A 19,845-nucleotide genomic window follows, 5' to 3' on the forward strand; every position below is an offset into this window, starting at 1 on the left:
AGTGTGGGCCTTAGTTGATTGGTACGTGGTCTCGGTTTCAAACCCCGAGGGTGTTGTTTGGCCTCTAAACAAATTTTAATGTGCCACTTAGAGGCCATGTGGCCACCTCTGGTTGGCCCACGTGGCTTGCCACCATTGGCCACAAAAAAAATAATGAGTCATAATTAAAAATGTTTAAAAATTTGACCTTAGAGCAAAATTGGAGAAATTCTACAAACCCATTTTTTTCAACTTTTCGACCAATCAGATGAGGCCATGTGGCAGCTTACCACTAGCCCAAAAATACCCATTCACTTGTCCATTTGAAAAAAAAAATCTTGTTTGCCAATTCAATCAGAACGCGTTTCTGGGAGCATCCGATGTCGAATTTGAGTGAAACGAGTTGCATTACATTTAGACCGTCGAGATCTATCTAATCATACAGGTTTCGAGCTCTCTCACACACTTTCAATTTTGAGCATTATTTTGATCCATCCGATCAGCTAAGTTAGTCATACAGACTCATATTTGAGTGTCGTTTGTGCCACTGGAATCATAAATATGAGCACTACGACTTGGCGAAGTTTCAGTCAAATTTTTTAACACTTTGATTTTTGAGGTTTCTTGGAGCTACCTAGATCATTCCTCCCCACTGAAGGACTTTTGGTCCTCCAAAAGTATAAACAATACTACAATCATGATTTGCATAACAAATGTCTCTAACAGACAACACTTTCGTCTCCTTAACCTTTGTACTTTAGAGCCAGAAGTGATGAAACCGACACTTGTATCCATATGTAAATCTGTAGCTATAAAATACATGTCCAACTTGCAATATCCCCAGGAATAACATAATTTCCAAGAGTTTATAGAAAACTCATGGTCAAGTTTTACAGCAAAAACCATATCCCTTGCTATCTAACTAAAGGAAAAAATATCACCATGTTGCATTCGTAAGTGATGTTATACATTCATCACTTTTACAAACATTTTTGCAACATGTGATTTACAATGGTGGGCATGGTCAACTACTTAAAAAGGCTACCCATCTCTTACCTAACTCACTGGTACTTTGCTCCCTATCCTTCTTTAGGTGTAGCTCTAAATGGAGCTTCCAAGATGTGGCTTTTTGTTGTCCTCTCTTGTTGAATGGCTGCAATGGTTTTTTTTCTTCCATACTTTCTTGACCTTCTTTCAAGAGTGGTTGTCTTTGGTGCAAGTTTGGTGAGGAGAGCTTCCCTTAGCTCTTCCTTTGGAATTCTCACCCCCTTGGAGATGACCTTCAGTCACGATTGTTGGAATGGTGTGATGTAGTCTTAGCCTGCATTGATTCAGACTCCCTTATTTCTGTCAGTGATAGTGAGTATGTGACTTTGGAGTGTCTTTCTAATGATCTAAAATCATCATCTTCATAATGAGAACATGAAATTAAAGAATCACCAACATTGTTTACCTCAGTTGTCGATTCTGAAGCTGGATTTGCTAAGCCTTACTTGCAATTCAACTTTTCGAAGGCTTCTTTTGTGGTTTGTAATTGAAGTTGCAACCCATGCTTCTCCCCCTCTAATTCTTATAGAAGTCTTCTTAGTTCAATATTCTTTACTTGAATGCTCTGGTTTAGTAGTTCTTTGAGCCATGCATTCTTTGGTGCTCTTCTCATATTTGGTACAACACATGTTGCAATCTTCGTCTCATCACCTGAATCAGATCCCAAGTTAATTGGGCCATCACCTGCAATCCCAACATTTGTGTTCTTCATCTCATCACTTGAATTAGAACATAGATCAATTGGTCCATCACATAATTAATGAATCATAGACATTGTTTACCTTAGTTGTCGATTCTGAAGCTCGATTCACCAAGCCTTCCTTGCAATTCAACTTTTCCAAGGCTTCTTTTTGTGGTTTGTAACTGAAGTTGCAACCCATGCTTCTCCTCCTCTGATTCTTATAGAATTCTTCTTAGTTCAACATTCTCTACTTGAATGCTTTGGTTTAGTAGTTCTTTGAGGCGTGCATTCTTTGGTGCTTTTCTCATCTTTGGTACAACACATATTGAAATCTTTGTCTCATCGCCTGAATCATATCTCAAGTCAGTTAGTCCATCACCTACAATCCCAACATCTGCGATCTTCATCTCATCACTTGAATTAGAACACAAGTCAATTGGTCCAACACCTACTATCCCAACAACTATGACCTTCATCTCATCATCTGAATTGGATCCATGGTCTTGTTGCACTGTAGCAATAATTTTTTGCTTCACTTTAGTGCCATACTTCTTTGGCTTTAATTTTAGATGTAGTTTCTAACAATGCTCCTCATCTTTCCCTTCTTTCTCGCAATTAGTGCAAGAGGGTTTTGCTTCCTTTTTCCTTGTTGTCGCTGCCTTCTTTGCATGGTTGCCTTGTTCATACTTTCCCCTACTTTCAAGGTGAATGGCTTTCATACTAGTCGCATCAAGAATAATGGGTTCAAATAGCAACAATGAATGTTGAAGATAATTATGTAAAGAACCAATATATTTCATCAAAGTATTAGGTGAATCTAAAGGAATTCCAATGCTAATTCTTGCTTCCTAAATTATTTTATGAAAGTTTGAACATCTTGACCTTTTCCTTCTCTCAAATGTTGCCATTCTATCATAGCTTTTATTTGATATTCAAATGGACAAAATTTCCTTTTTAATGCAGAAACAAATTTAGACCAATAAGAAAGGAGTTTACTCACGATGCTTGCTACCTTTACGAAGTTTGCTCTTCCACCATATGAGAGTGGTGCCTCCCAGTCGAAGAGATGCTAACTGGATCTTTGCCTCATCCTCTTTGATTTGTTGTATCCAACAATACACTTCAATCTGTTTGATCCAATTGTTTAGCTTTTCTACATTAGATTCTCCATTAAACATAAAAAATAAAAAAAAATAATAATAATAATAATAATAAATAAATAAATAAATAAATAAAAATAAAAATAAAATAAAATAAAATAAAATAAATAAATAAATAAATAAATAAATAAATAAATAAATATATATATATATATATATATATATTATATATATATATATATATATATAAATAAATAAATCAAACTTTACATCCAATTCAAAAAAGGATTTCTAGAGGCATTTCTTTGTTGTCTACCGGATTGGTGAGAAAAATATGAAGAAGAAGAACATTCACTTGAATATGGAGATGAAGATTCAGAAGGTTCTTCTCCATTTCCTTGATTTATCAAAGCATTGTCCTTTGCTTTCTCTTCCTTCTTCTTTTCTTTCTTTTCAAATTTCTTCTCATAATCTGCAAATAATTTGTCTACCTTATTTTCCATGGTGTAGAAATATTTATGGAAAGCTTGCTCTTCCTCATCACGAACATCATTGTCTGCCATTTTTCCTCTTCGTGTTTCATGTCCAATCTCGAAGTCAAAAGTCTTAAGTTTTCCTTCACCCTTTTTGAGCTTGGCCTTGGTTATGATTCACACTCGCAACTCACATCAGCAAGAAGACTGCTCTGATACCAAACTTGATCAGAAATCTCTCATTTATGAGCATTATCCAAGATCTTTTCTTCAGATGATGTTAAAAAATTTATATGAAAGAGCATGTAAAAACAACATGTGCAAATACTTAAAGAAGAAGCAACATAAAACAGATCATAAAAAAAATGCACACAAAAGTTTGATAAGTTGATAACAGAGTTCGTCCAATGTGGCCTACATCTCTGGGCTTTGCTTCAATAGTCTTCATTCATCTCAATAAAATAAAAACAAGTACATGGAAAAATACATCATTATACCTCCAATCCTGGAAGTGACTTGAAATTTGACTGATCAAATGATAACAATCCTAGTAGTTGTTGATTCTAAAATATTGACACTATTTACCTCAATTGTCGATTATGAAGCTCGATTAGCTAATCCTTCCTTGCACTTCAACTTTTCCAATGCTTTTTCCATGGCTTGTAACTGAAGTTGAAATACCATCATCTCCTCCTCTACTTTTTGTATAAGTATTCTCAATTCAACATTCTCTGCTTGAATGCTCTAGTTCAATAGTTCTTTGAGCCATGCATTCTTTGGTGCTCTTCTCATCTTTGGTGCAAGAGGACTTTACTTTTTTCTTCCTTGTTGTCGCTGCCTTCTTTGTATGCTTGCCTTGTTAGTACTTTCCCCTGCTTTCAAGGTGAATGGCTTTCACATTATCTGCATCAAGAGTAGTGGCTTCAAATAACAATAATGAATGTTGAAGGTAATTATGTAAAGAACCAATATATTTCATCAAAATATCAGGTGAATCTAAAGGAATGCCCAATGCTAATGCTTGCTTCCTAAATTATTATATGAAACTTTGAACATCTTGACCTTTTCCTTGTCTCAAATGTTGCCATTCTATCATAGCTTTCTACCGATACCCTAATGGATAAAATTGTCCTTTTAATGCATAAACAAGTTTAGACCAAGAAGAAAGGATTTTACCCACATGCTTGCTACCTTTCTGAATTTTTCTCTCCCACCATATGAGAGCAGTGCCTCCCAGTCGAAGAGATGCTAACTGGATCTTTGCCTCATCCTCTTCTATCTATTGTATTCAGAAATTCACTTAAATATATCTTATCCAATCGTTTAGCTTTTCTAGATTAGATCCTCCACTAAACATAGGCAAATCAAAATTTACATCCAATTAAAATATACAAGGCTTTCTAGAAGTATTTATATGTTGTCTACTAGAATGGTGAGAAGAATATGAAGAAGAGGAACATTCACTTGAAGATTGAAATGGAGGTTCAAGAGGTTCTTCTCCATTTCCTTGATTTACCGAAGAATTATCCTCTGCTTTCTCTTCCTTATTCTTTTCCTTCTTTGCCAATTTATTCCTATAATCTACAAAAAATGTCTACCTTATTTGCCATGGTGTAGAAAGATTTATACAAGGCTTGCTCTTCCTCATCGCGAACATCATTGTTTACCATTTTCCTTCTTCATGTTTCACGTCCAATCTCTGGGTCAAAAATCTTAAGTTTTCCTTCACTCTTTTTGAGCTTGGCCCTGGGTATCATTCACACTCGCAATTCACATCAGCAAGAATACTTCTCTGATACCAAACTTGATTTAGAATCTCTGATTTATTGACATTGTCCAATATCTTTTCTTCATTTGATGTTAGCATAATTGCATAAAAGAGCATGTAAAAGCCACATGTGCAAATACCTAAAAAACAAACAACATGAAGGAGATCATAAAGACAATGCACACAAAACTTTGATGGTGGGGATCATCCAATGTGGACTACATCTTTGAGCCCTACTTCAATAGTGGGGAGGTTGCTTCATTCAACTTAGCAAAATAAAAATGAGTCAAATAATGAATATTCTCAAAATATCCCCTTGGAATATTCTCTGGAATATACCACCTCGAAAAACGTGTTTTCACAGGCCTAGTATTTATTCCATTGCTTTGAGTTCCCACTATCGAGGTTCTGCGACCCTTCTCCATGCTCTCGGCTCCATTCATTTCATCCCTTCCATTGCAAATGATGTAAGTGTTTTATAAAATGTGTTGGGCAATGATAACAAAGCCCGCCAGGTTTGATGGGTGGTTACGACGTGGATATTAATGTTGTGTGTTTGGCGGGTGGCCCAGGTTCAAAGGCCTACAACTCCTGGTTTTGGTGGCTTGTAACAATAAAATTGGTTTTGTATTACCCGGATACAGCCGTTAACCATGCATTTATATCTTTTACAAAATAAACCACCATGTGAAATGTGAGCCCAACCAAATAAAACAAACCGTTTGACTATATAATTCATATGCCACCAAGATTTTTGGTGTTGGTTCAAGTGTTACATCCATTGTTACAATATGGTTAGAACAAACCATATATATGGTTTTATAACCATATTCGTCCAACTCATTATTTTTAATATTCCAAATTGTGTTTATAACATATTTAACAACCATTTATAAATGTAACACCCTCCTCCCACATCTACCCAAGTAATCGACCAACCAGGGTAAACATGCGACGAGAGGCTACTATGATTAGATTAAACCTCCTATGTGACCTTAAGGAAATGGAATTGATGGAAACACAACATACAAACCTTCCACATCAACTACAAGACCCCTGAGAACCATCCCAACACTTCAAGCAGCTTGCCCCTAGGTCCCACTGAAGTTTTTGACCACTTGACCTCTGGACGCTCTCATGCTATAGGCTTGCCAATGTCCAGGAGGCTCTGGACGCTCTCATGATATATGCATGCCAGTGTCCATGGACTATTTCTTCTAGTGATGTGCCAACGTCCTGTTGTGCTTTACAACAACCCCCCATTTCTTATCATTATTTCTTTTGAAAAAACTATCATATGAAATGGGTCCCTTTTAGTTTTGATTGGTATCAATATTGTATTGTTAAAAAGATCCGAAAACAAAATGAAAAACATTATAAAAACCTTTTGAAAAACCCATTTTGATCATATTTATACAAATAAATCAATCTTTTATCATTGCGATAAAGCGATCGCAAGATCGCATATCGCAATGACATAAGGAACATAAGTAAATGGCACATTGGTTTCCGCCGATGCGATATCGCTATCGGCTATCGGCAATGTTCTATGCACATTCTTAAAGCGCCTCAGGCCATTCACCCCGATGCGATGCGATTTCGCTATCGGCTATCGGCGGTATGCTATCCATATGTTTATATAGCGCCCATACTCCCGATGCGATGCGATATCGCTATCGGCGATCGGGGATTTCAAAAAGTGTCAACATAAGGAGTTAAGTTTTCCCGACGCCCGATTGCGATAAAGCCAAAAGCACAGATTTCAAAAAAGCCGTTAAGACAAAGGGATATTACGATCAATTCATATTAAAAGCTCGATCTGTCGAACGGTGATTTACCTGCGCTTAACCGCCAAAACATCCAAGGCACGCTTAAACGAATCATTCGGCCGATTAATGATATGATGGGCATTTAAAGGATTGGCAGGTTTAAACGGCCATTTAATGTAATAATAAGTCTTGAAATCTTCCTATAGATTGTATTCGCGACCATTTTAAAAGCCAATTCCTCATTACGCATTGATCAATTTATCTTTCTCATATTGGGTTTTCATTGCCAATTCTCTGTGTTACGTTCATTTTCACTTCTGTGCAGAATTCATCCAAAGAAGAAAACTCAAGCAGAATGGGGAAGAAATCTAAGAAAACCACAGTCGCTTCCGTTGCGCCAGCCACAGGACAAGCTGTCGCTGATCCCACAAACAAAAAGAAAGGATTGATTTCGGATACTACATGTTCTGGCCTCGGCAGAACTACTTGGCAGAGTACCTACAATCTGATTGAAGTCGAAGAACCTAAAGTGACAACAGTACAAGCTTCTGCAGATTCAACTAGGAAATCTGAGGGTACGTTAAAAGACTTGGCTGACTCCTTCCTTCATCGGATAGCAGCTCGGGAGCAAATTCTCCCATATACAGATGTAGTGCGATGGGCAATTGAGGAAATCCCGATCATGGACAGAACCTTCTGCACCAGAGACGGGAGAATTTTCGGGTCATTCAAGGCTGATGATTTAAGGCAAATGTATCATTTGCCTGAGCCAGAGAAGAAGTATAACAAGGCATTTTTGGAGAAATTCCGAAAAGAGAATGAAGTGGAATCCGAGCCCATCCGGGATTGGAGACAAAATCCAGCAAAACACAAACATGAGTCTTCGGTAAGTACTCGGTTGATTCCCTATGTTCTCCTTATTGTTATGCTGGAATAATGATGTGTAGATTGTGGGGATTGCACGACTCTTCTAATTTCACTATAGAAATGGTTCCCTTGATGGAAGCGGCATGCAACAGTGAAATAATGGATTGGGCCACTATTCTCTCAGATAAACTAGCTACAGTTGTTCTTGAGTTTAGGAATAAGACCTGCATTACTGAAAGGCTAATTCCCCCATTCTATTACAGTGCTTATATTTTAGATACCTTGTGTTTTAATTCTGAATTTCCTGTGCTCGGCTGGAGGTGGACACCAGAAGACCCCATGCCTATTCACATATACCATCAGAAATTATGGAAATCCTCTTATAAGCACCATTTGTACCAAGTCTGCAATGGCTTTATGTTGCCTATTCATTATTCTATTTTTGATAAACCTGCTCCCAAGATTTCCTACCAAGCTGGGATTGATTTAACAGCAGTAGGGAGATGGTTCGGGGAGGAGAAGTTCACTTATATAAGAGTTTTCGGTAGCCAAGCCGAACCTCATGTCCTCCCTTTATACATACCTGATAAACTGCTGGCAAGGGAAATCGCTTACCAGATCATTGCTGAGAGTGTTACACAGACTCTCAAGAAAAATAAGAAGCAGGGCTGGCCCTCTTTTCCTTTGAGATGTGGTGTCTATACCTTGCATGATCTCAAACATGCGGAAAAAGAAGCTACAAAGATTAAATCATTAACTCTAGCAACTCTCCCTAATAGGCAATTTGATCCCAGCAAAGTTGCCTATAATGCACTAGAACAGGCCAAATTGTGAAAATTTGATCATAAAGAAGATATGTTTGATGACCTGTTCTCCTCCGCTGAGTCAATAATGCAGGTTAAGGCATTTGCCAGAATGAAATATCAAGATGAAGGGTTGGTTGAATTTAACAGACTTAGAGAACAAAGGTTGCAAACTCTGCCTCTAGATCTATTAGCAACAACCCCAACAACATCGACAAGCGAGCCTGAACGGCAACAGTCAAAGGAGCCTCCGGTTACAACAATAGAACTAGAAAAGCCACAGGAGGAAACTCAAACTACAGAGCAGGAGAAAGTGCGGGAAGAGACCTAGATGAAAGAGCAGAAACAGACCACCACTGAAGTAAACGCGGATACTCATATTGACCCAAAATTGCTCCAGGAATGGCAGCAATTTGATTCCATTATCAGTGGTCTGGAATGTTCAAAGGACACTGAAACTTCAAAGGCAACAGACACACAAGAAACCATTTCACCACAGGTTCTAAGTGGAACCAGTGACCCACCCATTTCAAAAGAAGTAGAGATAATACCAAAGGACCCCTCCGATCAAATCATTTTGCAGGTAGAAGAGATTCCTCCCTTGGATGTCTTCTACAGCCCAAGGCATAAAGCTGTAGTAAAACGACAAAGGAAAAGAAGAAGGACTGATCAACCTTCCCTTTTCCCAGAACAGACGGTCACGGGCAATGTGGTTTGGAAGGAGGAATTTGACCCCTCTGATGACCTGACAAAATTGTCACAATATGCTGGAGCCTATTCGGCGGCAACAATAGATAAGGCATCGGAGGTGAGTCTTTTACTGAAAACAAAGGACCAGGAAATTTTCTTATTACAGGCACAGCTGACTGAAGCAAAGCAGAAAGCGGAGCAGGCAGAGCAGCAATTGTTGACACAACAACAATTAAACAGTCAATTAACTCAACAATTGCAGGCAGAAAAACAACCGATTGACCACAGCGCAATCCAAAAGCAGAAAGAATTGTCAGAGGCCTTGGCGCAATTGAAGGCAGCGAATGAGAAAATGCTGAAATCAAAAGATGAGCAAATCGCTCAACTATCAGCACAGATTGAAAAGACAAAGGGCGTTCCACAAGTAGCTGAATTCAGAGTAGAAGCACTACAGATAAATACTGCATTGATAGCCCAAATTAAGCTTCTATGTCAACAAATCGCCGAGGCAGAGCCACTATGTGAATTAACGACATCCATAAGTAATAAAGTAGATAAGGCTAGGTCTGAATTGGATCAAGCTGAGGAAACGATAGCTGCATTTCTCGACTGGCAAGATACTGATCAAGGACAAGCGGCGAATTTACCAAGAATTTTAGAGTCACATAAAGATATACTCTTTACAGAATGGCAGTCCCAGTTAATGAAAGCAGAGAGGGCAGTTTCAAGATGCAAATCAACTTCAAGCAATTTAGTTGAATTAGTCAATAACACTCTCTACTTATCAAACATGATTTCCCAATGCACACCAGGAAAATTGACATCGATGAAAACATTGGAGCAATCATGTTATCCAGATCTAGAGGAAAAGGGGAGATTAATTGCTGGAATTAACAGTTTAACCTGGGACACCTATTGGTTCTTCTTGGTAAAACCACACACACAGAGAGCCGCCCTCAAGTGCCTTACAGATGCAATCGGGTATATTATCCCCGATATTCAGGATGCCACCTATGCCGCCCAGCTCAGCTCTCACCTCAACAGACCACCCGAAGTGGAGCCGATGCTTGCGATAAGTCAGCTCAGATTTAAAGGCAAACAACCTACTTGATGATTCATGCCGCCGACTGCCAGATTGCTGAAGAAAATAGGATCAAAATCAATTGATACCAATTAAGTAGGATTTCAGTTTCTTAAATAGTTAGATTAATTAAGTATTTATAGACCCTTTCATTGTTTTGGAAAGGGTCGTAAGGTTTTGTACTTGACTTTAAGACTGAAGTTGCACTATTGTGCTTCAGCCATATTCTTTTATGAAACTGGACCAGTCATTCTAATTTTGACAAGGAAGCTTTTATGCAATTGTGCACTACTGTCTTTGTTTGAAAGTATTTCTGTGTTGAAGGAAGAATCTCAAGTAGCGATTGATATTGGGAGTGTCTAGCAGCTCATATGGTACTATTATCTATGTCTGAATTCATTCTTTTAATATGAATTGTCATTTGATTACATTTGCTATTATGGCATATATGTATGTGTTTTAACAGCATTTCTGTATGTTTTCCACTATTGGATGTGTATGGAATGCCTTTCCTTTGATCATATATGTATCAATGATATATAAAGTGTAGCAACATTGCGCAAATCCCTTTGTTTAACTATTTAAGCAAAGTAATTCTTGAATGAATAAAAGTCCATATTTATTGAATAGAGTCGTCTACATGACTGTTTATAAATATAGATCATCAAGCGCTACACTTTAAGATTACAATATTTCCCGGGATTAGTAGTAGTTTTTTTTTTTTATTTCACCAATAGATCAAGTTATTCACCTATCATTAGATTAATCAACCAATCATTCATTCCGTTTATCCATTTTAGGGAAACTGGTCCCATTATCCCCAGTCGGAGCCACCATTCCAAACGGAAAAGGAGTTGTACTAAATTCCGGACTGGGTGGTTATCCCCCAATGTTGATACAACGATTTTCGGGGCATCAACATTTTTTGCGCTAGAAGGAGGGCTTGAACCTCCGTATCTCCTCGTACTTCTCAATTGCATGCTGGTTCTCCAGTATCTAAACAAGAAGAAGAGGAATCAACTACCACTGCTCAAATCCATCATACTCCAGAACAATTAAGTCTTCAATCCCCTGAAGTTCAGTCCCTTATCCACAAACTTCAGAGCTTCTCGATTTCACCACAGAAATCTGAGGTATCACAAAGTAGTGCGACTTCGAAGTTTAATCTACCTCATCCTCTCACCAGGCTTCAGAGCGAAAAGCTCGGTATTGAACCCACTGAATTCCCTTTACCCAAATGGAAAAAGGCGAAGAAATATACTGAAGGATCTGATAGTGAAGAGCTTTCATCCACATCCTCCATCTCACCTTCCCCTGTGCGAAGTCAACCATCCACTCCCCCATTACATATTGTTGTCCATCAGGGATTAGGAGCTTTAACATCCCCACCTGCTCACTCCGCAACATTATTTCCTTCCCAGACATTTGGAATTTCAACAGCAGCATCATCTGCTACTGCTGTTATAATGGCAGATCCATGGACCAGGCCTGGTGCGGTCAACATGCCTGCACCATTGCATCCATTACCTGATGCTCTTGAAAAATCGCTACCCAAGTTTAACCCAGATGATGGGACCCAAGCTGAGGAACACATTAATAACTTCATGTTGGCAGTCAACTTGAAAGGAGTGACAAAACAAGATGTTGTTATTAGACTTTTCCCCTATACTTTGCAAGGATCAACAGGATCCTGGTATTTTTCTTTACCCTCTGGTTCCATTACCAGTTGGAACACTTGCCAAGAACAGTTTCTTACCAAGTATGGAGATGATAGGTCTTTGGCTACACTAATAAACGATCTCTCCAATCTTAGGATAGAGCATAGGGAACCAATCAAGGAATTTAATGCCCGATTCAATAAACTCTTGAATAAAATCCCAACGGCCTCCAAACCAAGTGAGCAAATCCGAAGCGAATGGTACATAACCGCCCTACCTGCCAATATAGCTATTTTTGTAGATAGGGCTGGCAAACCTACTTTAGCTGAAAACATGAAAGAAGCACTTGCTGTGGAGAAACACATTAATGCTCTAGAAAAGAAAGCTGCTCTGGAAGACAGAAAAGCCAAAAAAGTTTCTTTTAAAGATGATTCAAGGAAGAAAACCCCAAAAGACCCATATGACATGGAGGGTTTGCAAAAAGTCCTAAAAACTTTGTCAAATGAAATGGTTGAAATAAAGAAACAGGTAGTCGAAACTTCAACCAAAAGACCCTTTAGAAATTATAAGAAAACTGAATCAAAACCACCAAATGTTATATCAAATGCAGATTCAGATCTTGAAGAAAGTGAAGAAGAAACAGCTACACCTACTGATGAAGAAGAAAAGATTGTTGAATGTCACGGAATGTGGGATTTCATACTGCCTAACTCCGATACCAATAATGAAGAAGAAGCGTTCCCTGTCACTACTAGGAGTAAAAGTACCTCCGAACCTGTTCAGGCAACTTCAAAGAAAAGGAGTGCGGGTGCTGCCACAACAAAGGAAAAGGTATCTATAAAGAAGCCGCCTGCAGCAGTTCCCCAAAACCAACCTTCAACCTCAAACACTCCTTCAACATCTAAAACTTTGGTTGTATCCGATTCAATGGATTACAATATTGTTGATGATATGAAGAAAACTAAGGCAAACATTACCATGCTTGAACTTAGCAAATTAAAACATCAGCAGAAATTGCTCCTCAAAGAATTAAATGCTGTTCCCACTTCACCTCTTCCCAGTGCTAAAGCTGCTAATGATATAGGTCAACCACCTTCTGGTATGGTTGAAGCTACTGATGCAGTCCTAATTGGAGATAGATCAAACTCTCATACTCCACCTTTCCTTCTAACCTATGAGATCTACAATAGAAACCTGCACAACTGTTTGATTGACTCAGGGGCATCTTCTAACATAATGCCAGCTTCAGTTTGTTCCAAACTGAACATTGAACCCCAGAAGTCTGCTATTCATATTGTACAGTTAGACAGGACTAAAGTACAGGTTTTGGGAGAGATTAACTCTGTAACTATCAGGTTATTTGCTGATCCCAGAGTAGTACAAAGGATTGATATCCTAATAGCCGATATACCTGAATTTTACGGTTTAATCTTGAGCAGGGATTGGTCTGAGAAACTACATGGGTATATTTCAACTGATTGGTCACATATGTGGCTTCCCTATAAGGGTAAGCCAAATCAAATAAGGATTGATCGAGAAAAACATATGACCCATACAGTTACTGAGTTTGAGCAAGAAAACCAACCTGTAGCATTTAATAACAACATTTTGGGGAATTATTCATCTGAGTCATTCTTTGGCAACTTTACTGCCCAGCCATCCCCTTTCTCAGTGAACCATTTTACATCTCAGATTGAGAATTTTTCACAAACAGATAGGTCTAGATGTTTCAATGATACTGAGAAAACTGTAAATAAAATTGTTAATACTTCTTTATTTTGGTCGTTATATTTCGATGGGTCCAAATCTAGTGAGGGCTCAGGAGCAGGATGTATTTTGATCAGCCCACAAGGGGAAAAAACAATGTTGTCCTGTAGGTTAGAATTTGAATGCACAAATAACACAACAGAGTATGAAGCCTTAGTCCAAGGGCTATATAAAGCCATCGGCCTCAAGGTCCAATATTTGAAAGTGTTCGGAGATTCTGAAATTGTTATCAAACAGGTAAGGAATACAATTCATTGTCTTTCCACCCATCTCAAGCATTATCAATCGCTGACACAAGAACTTACCTCCCACTTTTTGGCATTCAATATTTCTCCTATTCCCAGATCTCAAAATTCGGCAGCTGACTTGCTAGCAAATGTTGCCTCAAAGCTCCTACCTTCCGAAGACTACAACCCAGATAGGTTTTCAGTAGAATTGCTTTTTAGGCCATCAATTCCTGACAATGTCACAAATTGGAGAGTATTCAACCATGATGAAGACATTTTGCAGTTCTTAACTTCCGAAAGTCCTATGATGATCAAATCATCGAGGAAAATGAGCATGACCTTCAAATGAGAGGTAAAACTGAGGAAAATTCAATCCCTAAGCCTGTGGTAAAGCTAGAGGATCTTTATGATATTAAAGACAGGTTTAAACCTGTGACTAATGCAAAGCTCCATAGTTCTACCCTTAGGTTTGAGTTGATAAACCTTGGCACTGAGCAAACTCCTCAAAACATTAATTTAGGATTAGGACTTTCCTTGGAAGAGAAGGAGGCATTCATTAGACTGTTAAGGAAAAATAAACAGGTTTTTGCTTGGAAATATGATGATTTAAAGACATATGATACATCCATCATCCAGCATACTATTCCCATGCTTCCTGATCAGAAACCAATTCAGCAGAAGTTGAGAAAAATACATCCGAACTTAGAGAGTCAAATAAAATCTGAACTTAACAAACTCTTGAAAGCTAAGATTATTTTTCCCGTTCGGCACTCAAACTGGGTCTCCAATATGGTGCCAGTCAGAAAGAAAAATGGCGACATTAGGATTTGTATTGATTTCAGAAATTTGAACAAGGCAAGCTTAAAAGACAATTTCCCATTACCTACCATGGAGCAAATACTCCAAGCAGTAGCAGGCTCTGAGTTAATGTCCTTTCTAGACGGTTTCTCAGGATATAACCAAGTTCTGGTCCATCCTGATGACTAGCTTAAAACCACATTCAGAACAAAATGGGGAACATATGCATATCAGAAAATGCCTTTCGGACTTATTAATGCAGGAGCGACATTCCAAAGAGCGATGGATATAGCTTTTAAAGGGTTGATTAATAGGACAGTAGTCGTCTATCTAGATGATATTACTGTATTTTCTAAAGAAAGGTCAAATAATTTGCATGATCTAAATCAAATCTTTCAACGCTGCAAAAGATATGGTATTTCTCTTAACCCTAAAAAATCTTTCTTTGCTCTTGACCAAGGAAAACTCTTAGGCTTTATTGTGTCTAAAGATGGCATTTATATTGATCCTGATCGGATCAAAGAAATTTTTGAAATCCCTTTCCCTCATAATAAGAAATCCATGTAGTCATTTTTAGGCCAAATCAATTTTGTCAAAAGATTTGTTCCAGATTTTTCTCAAATTATTTTGCCACTTCAAACTATGATCAAGAAAAATTCAGTCTTTAAGTGGGGATCAACAGAAAAAGAAGCGTTTGATTTAATCAAGCAATCAATAATCAATGCCCCAACCTTAAATACTCCTAATTTTTCTAATCATTTTACATTGTACACTATCGCATCCACCTCGTCTTATGCCGCAGTACTCACACAGCTCAATGATCACAATTTGGAAGCACCCATTTCATTCTATAGTTCAAATCTTCAGGGTGCTAAATTGAATTACTCCGAAGTAGAAAAACAAGCCTTTGCTATATATAAAGCTGTCAAACATTACAGACCCTTCCTTTTAAAAACCCACACAAAAGTAATAGTTCCCTTTCCGGCGGTAAGGCAACTATTGATCCAAAAGGAGCTAGGTGAAAAAAGGGCAAATTGGGTTACAACACTTCAAGAATATGACTTAGAAATTAAACCAGCAAAGATTGTTAGAGGTCAAGGTTTTTGCAGGTTATTGGCAGGAGCATCTAACATTCCAGAATCAAGTGATACAGATCAAACTGAAGAAATTAACCAGATAAGTGTTACTGATTCTGAGTCTCAATATGCAGACTTAATCTTTTATTTAAAAAATGGATATGAATCTCCTAACCTGTCTTACAAAAATAAAAGGGCCATTAGATTGAAAGAGAAAAATTTTACAATTATTGATGATGTGCTTTTTAGGCAAAATTATGATTCAATCTTATTAAGATGCCTAGAAAAACCTGAAGCACAAAAGGTTTTGCAGGAATTACATGATGGACCAGCAGGAGGACACTTTGGAGCTGATACAACAACCCATAAGATCATTCACGCTGGCTATTATTGGCCCACTCTATTTAGAGATGCTCATGAATACGTAAGGAAATGCCAAAATTGTCAAACTTCTAGTGGAAGACAAAGAAAATCAGCTTTTCCTTTGCAGCCGGTCAACATTGAACAACCATTTGAGCAATGGGGATTGGATATCATTGGGGAAATTACTCCGCATTCTTCCAAACAGCATAAGTATATCCTTACTGCTACCGATTATTTTACTAAGTGGGTTGAAGCAATTCCTTTGAAGACAACAAATTCTGAGGCAATCATTGAATTCATAGACCAATTCATCATTACCAAGTTTGGTGTCCCAAATGCTCTTGTTTTATATAACGCATCTTACTTCTCATGCAATGCCATGTTTGATTTCGCTATTAAAAGAGGATTTAAACTAAAATATTCTGCTAATTACTATCCTCAGGGTAATGGTTTAGCAGGGTCTACAAATAAAAATCTGATTAAAATTATTAAGCGAACTATCGAGCAGAACCATAAAACATGGCACAAATCCTTAATATTCGCACTATGGGCTGATAGGATAACACAGAAGGCTTCTATAGTATCTTCTCCGTTTAACCTTGTGTATGGAAAAGAAGCAGTAATACCAACAAATCTTGTCCTTCCTTCCTTAGCCCTAGTTCAGTTTATTGAGGAAATCCCTTCTTCTTCTATTCAACTTAGACATGACCGAATTCTAAAATTAGAAGAAGAAAGAGAAAAAGCCAAGGTTGTTCATGCGAAACATCAGCAAATCATCAAGTCATCCTTTGAATCAGTCTCATCCGGTTCAAAACAATTTCAAGTCGGTGATTTAGTTCTGAAATGGGACAAAGCCCATGAGGACAAGGGAAAACACACCAAGTTCCAGAAGATGTGGCTTGGGCCATTTCAGATCTGTGAGAAGATAGGCCATTCGACCTTCATATTACAAGATTTATCAGGTTTGAGAGATTCTCTCCCTGTTAATGGCCTTATCTTAAAGAAATTCTTTAATTGAGGAGGTAACCCCTTCTCCTTTTTAGGTTAATAGAGTTTTGTAGTTTGTAGGACCATTTGAAAATAAAGCTTGTAAGGTATCTTCCATTGACCTTTGGTGTATTTAATAATTGCTCAACAGAGGTAGTGTGAATATTTACTTTAAAATAATAAGTCTTACATAAGAGAGATAATTTCTAGGAAACTAGGTATAGTTGCATTCCAAAATCACAATTCAATTTTTGTGAACCCTTCCCGAAGTTTAAAACTATTGTAAATCATTTTATGTTCTCAGATTGGCCACAAAAGGTTATCAATATCAAAACACAAACTAATCCAACTTCAGCATCTTTAACTCTTAACTTGTCATCCATTGACTCTTAAGGAGAAAATTGTTCATCCCATTCACCAAAGATTATGGTTACTCAGAGTGTAATTCTAAAATATCTGATATTAAAGATAAGAGGTCTTATTACAAGCCTGCTTACCATGATCATAGGGAAATAGTTTAACCGACATTACCAATTCTGAATACCAAAACAGGGTAATGGCTTAGAATTATAAGACAAGGGGTCTCATCACGAGCCAGCTTGTTCGGTTGGATTACTACCAGTGAAAGGCATTGTCAATAGCTGGCTACCAAACCAGGACAATGGCTTTTTATCTGAGCAATAACAGAAAATGAAAGAAAATACAAAATGTGAAAACATGTTTTGAATTCATTCTGTTAATCACACTCTTAAGTGGATGGGACCATGGACAATAATATGGTTTAAAGGTATCCCTGTCGAAACTATGAATGTTTGCTGGCAGCAAAGGCTCTACCTATGACAAAGGAGTCAATTCTAAAAGCTGATTTGGAAAGGTTCTCTGTTTTATCATTATAAATCGATAAACGCCAATTTAAAACTTAGAATGTATCTAATTTTAAACAAGAGAGGGAATTAGCAAAGATAGCTTTATTTTATTTAGAATGCAAATATACCTAGTTATATTAGAATTTTTCTTTTAATGAGAATTCTATTTTGAAAAACTTTAAGTATTTCTATACTTTTCAGAGATAACTGTTTCTTCAAATGAATCGCCAATTGTTGTGCTTTACAACAACCCCCCATTTCTTATCATTATTTCTTTTGAAAAAACTATCATATGAAATGGGTCCCTTTTAGTTTTGATTGGTATCAATATTGTATTGTTAAAAAGATCCGAAAACAAAATGAAAAACATTATAAAAACCTTTTGAAAAACCCATTTTGATCATATTTATACAAATAAATCAATCTTTTATCATTGCGATAAAGCGATTGCAAGATCGCATATCGCAATGACATAAGGAACATAAGTAAATGGCACATTGGTTTCCGCCAATGCGATATCGCTATCGGCTATCGGCAATGTTCTATGCACATTCTTAAAGCGCCTCAGGCCATTCACCCCGATGCGATGCGATTTCGCTATCGGCTATCGGCGGTATGCTATCCATATGTTTATATAGCGCCCATACTCCCGATGCGATGCGATATCGCTATCCGCGATCGAGGATTTCAAAAAGTGTCAACATAAGGAGTTAAGTTTTCCCGACGCCCGATTGCGATAAAGCCAAAAGCACAGATTTCAAAAAAGCCGTTAAGACAAAGGGATATTACGATCAATTCATATTAAAAGCTCGATCTGTCGAACGGTGATTTACCTGCGCTTAACCGCCAAAACATCCAAGGCACGCTTAAACGAATCATTCGACCGATTAATGATATGATGGGCATTTAAAGGATTGGCAGGTTTAAACGGCCATTTAATGTAATAATAAGTCCTGAAATCTTCCTATAGATTGTATTCGCGGCCATTTTAAAAGCCAATTCCTCATTACGCATTGATCAATTTATCTTTCTCATATTGGTTTTCATTGCCAATTCTCTGTGTTACGTTCATTTTCACTTCTGTGCAGAATTCATCCAAAGAAGAAAACTCAAGCAGAATGGGGAAGAAATCTAAGAAAACCACAGTCGCTTCCGTTGCGCCAGCCACAGGACAAGCTGTCGCTGATCCCACAAACAAAAAGAAAGGATTGATTTCGGATACTACATGTTCTGGCCTCGGCAGAACTAATTGGCAGAGTACCTACAATTTGATTGAAGTCGAAGAACCTAAAGTGACAACAGTACAAGCTTCTGCAGATTCAACTAGGAAATATGAGGGTACGTTAAAAGACTTGGCTGACTCCTTCCTTCATCGGATAGCAGCTCGGGAGCAAATTCTCCCATATACAGATGTAGTGCGATGGGCAATTGAGGAAATCCCGATCATGGACAGAACCTTCTGCACCAGAGACGGGAGAATTTTCGGGTCATTCAAGGCTGATGATTTAAGGCAAATGTATCATTTGCCTGAGCCAGAGAAGAAGTATAACAAGGCATTTTTGGAGAAATTCCGAAAAGAGAACGAAGTGGAATCCGAGCCCATCCGGGATTGGACACAAAATCCAGCAAAACACAAACATGAGTCTTCCGGTAAGTACTCGGTTGATTCCCTATGTTCTCCTTATTGTTATGCTGGAATAATGATGTGTAGATTGTGGGGATTGCACGACTCTTCTAATTTCACTATAGAAATGGTTCCCTTGATGGAAGCGGCATGCAACAGTGAAATAATGGATTGGGCCACTATTCTCTCAGATAAACTAGCTACAGCTGTTCTTGAGTTT

This window comes from Pinus tabuliformis, chromosome 5_2, assembly GCF_031772625.1.
Source record: "Pinus tabuliformis cultivar Carrire ecotype Pingquan chromosome 5_2, CPIR1, whole genome shotgun sequence".
NCBI lineage: Eukaryota > Viridiplantae > Streptophyta > Pinopsida > Pinales > Pinaceae > Pinus > Pinus tabuliformis.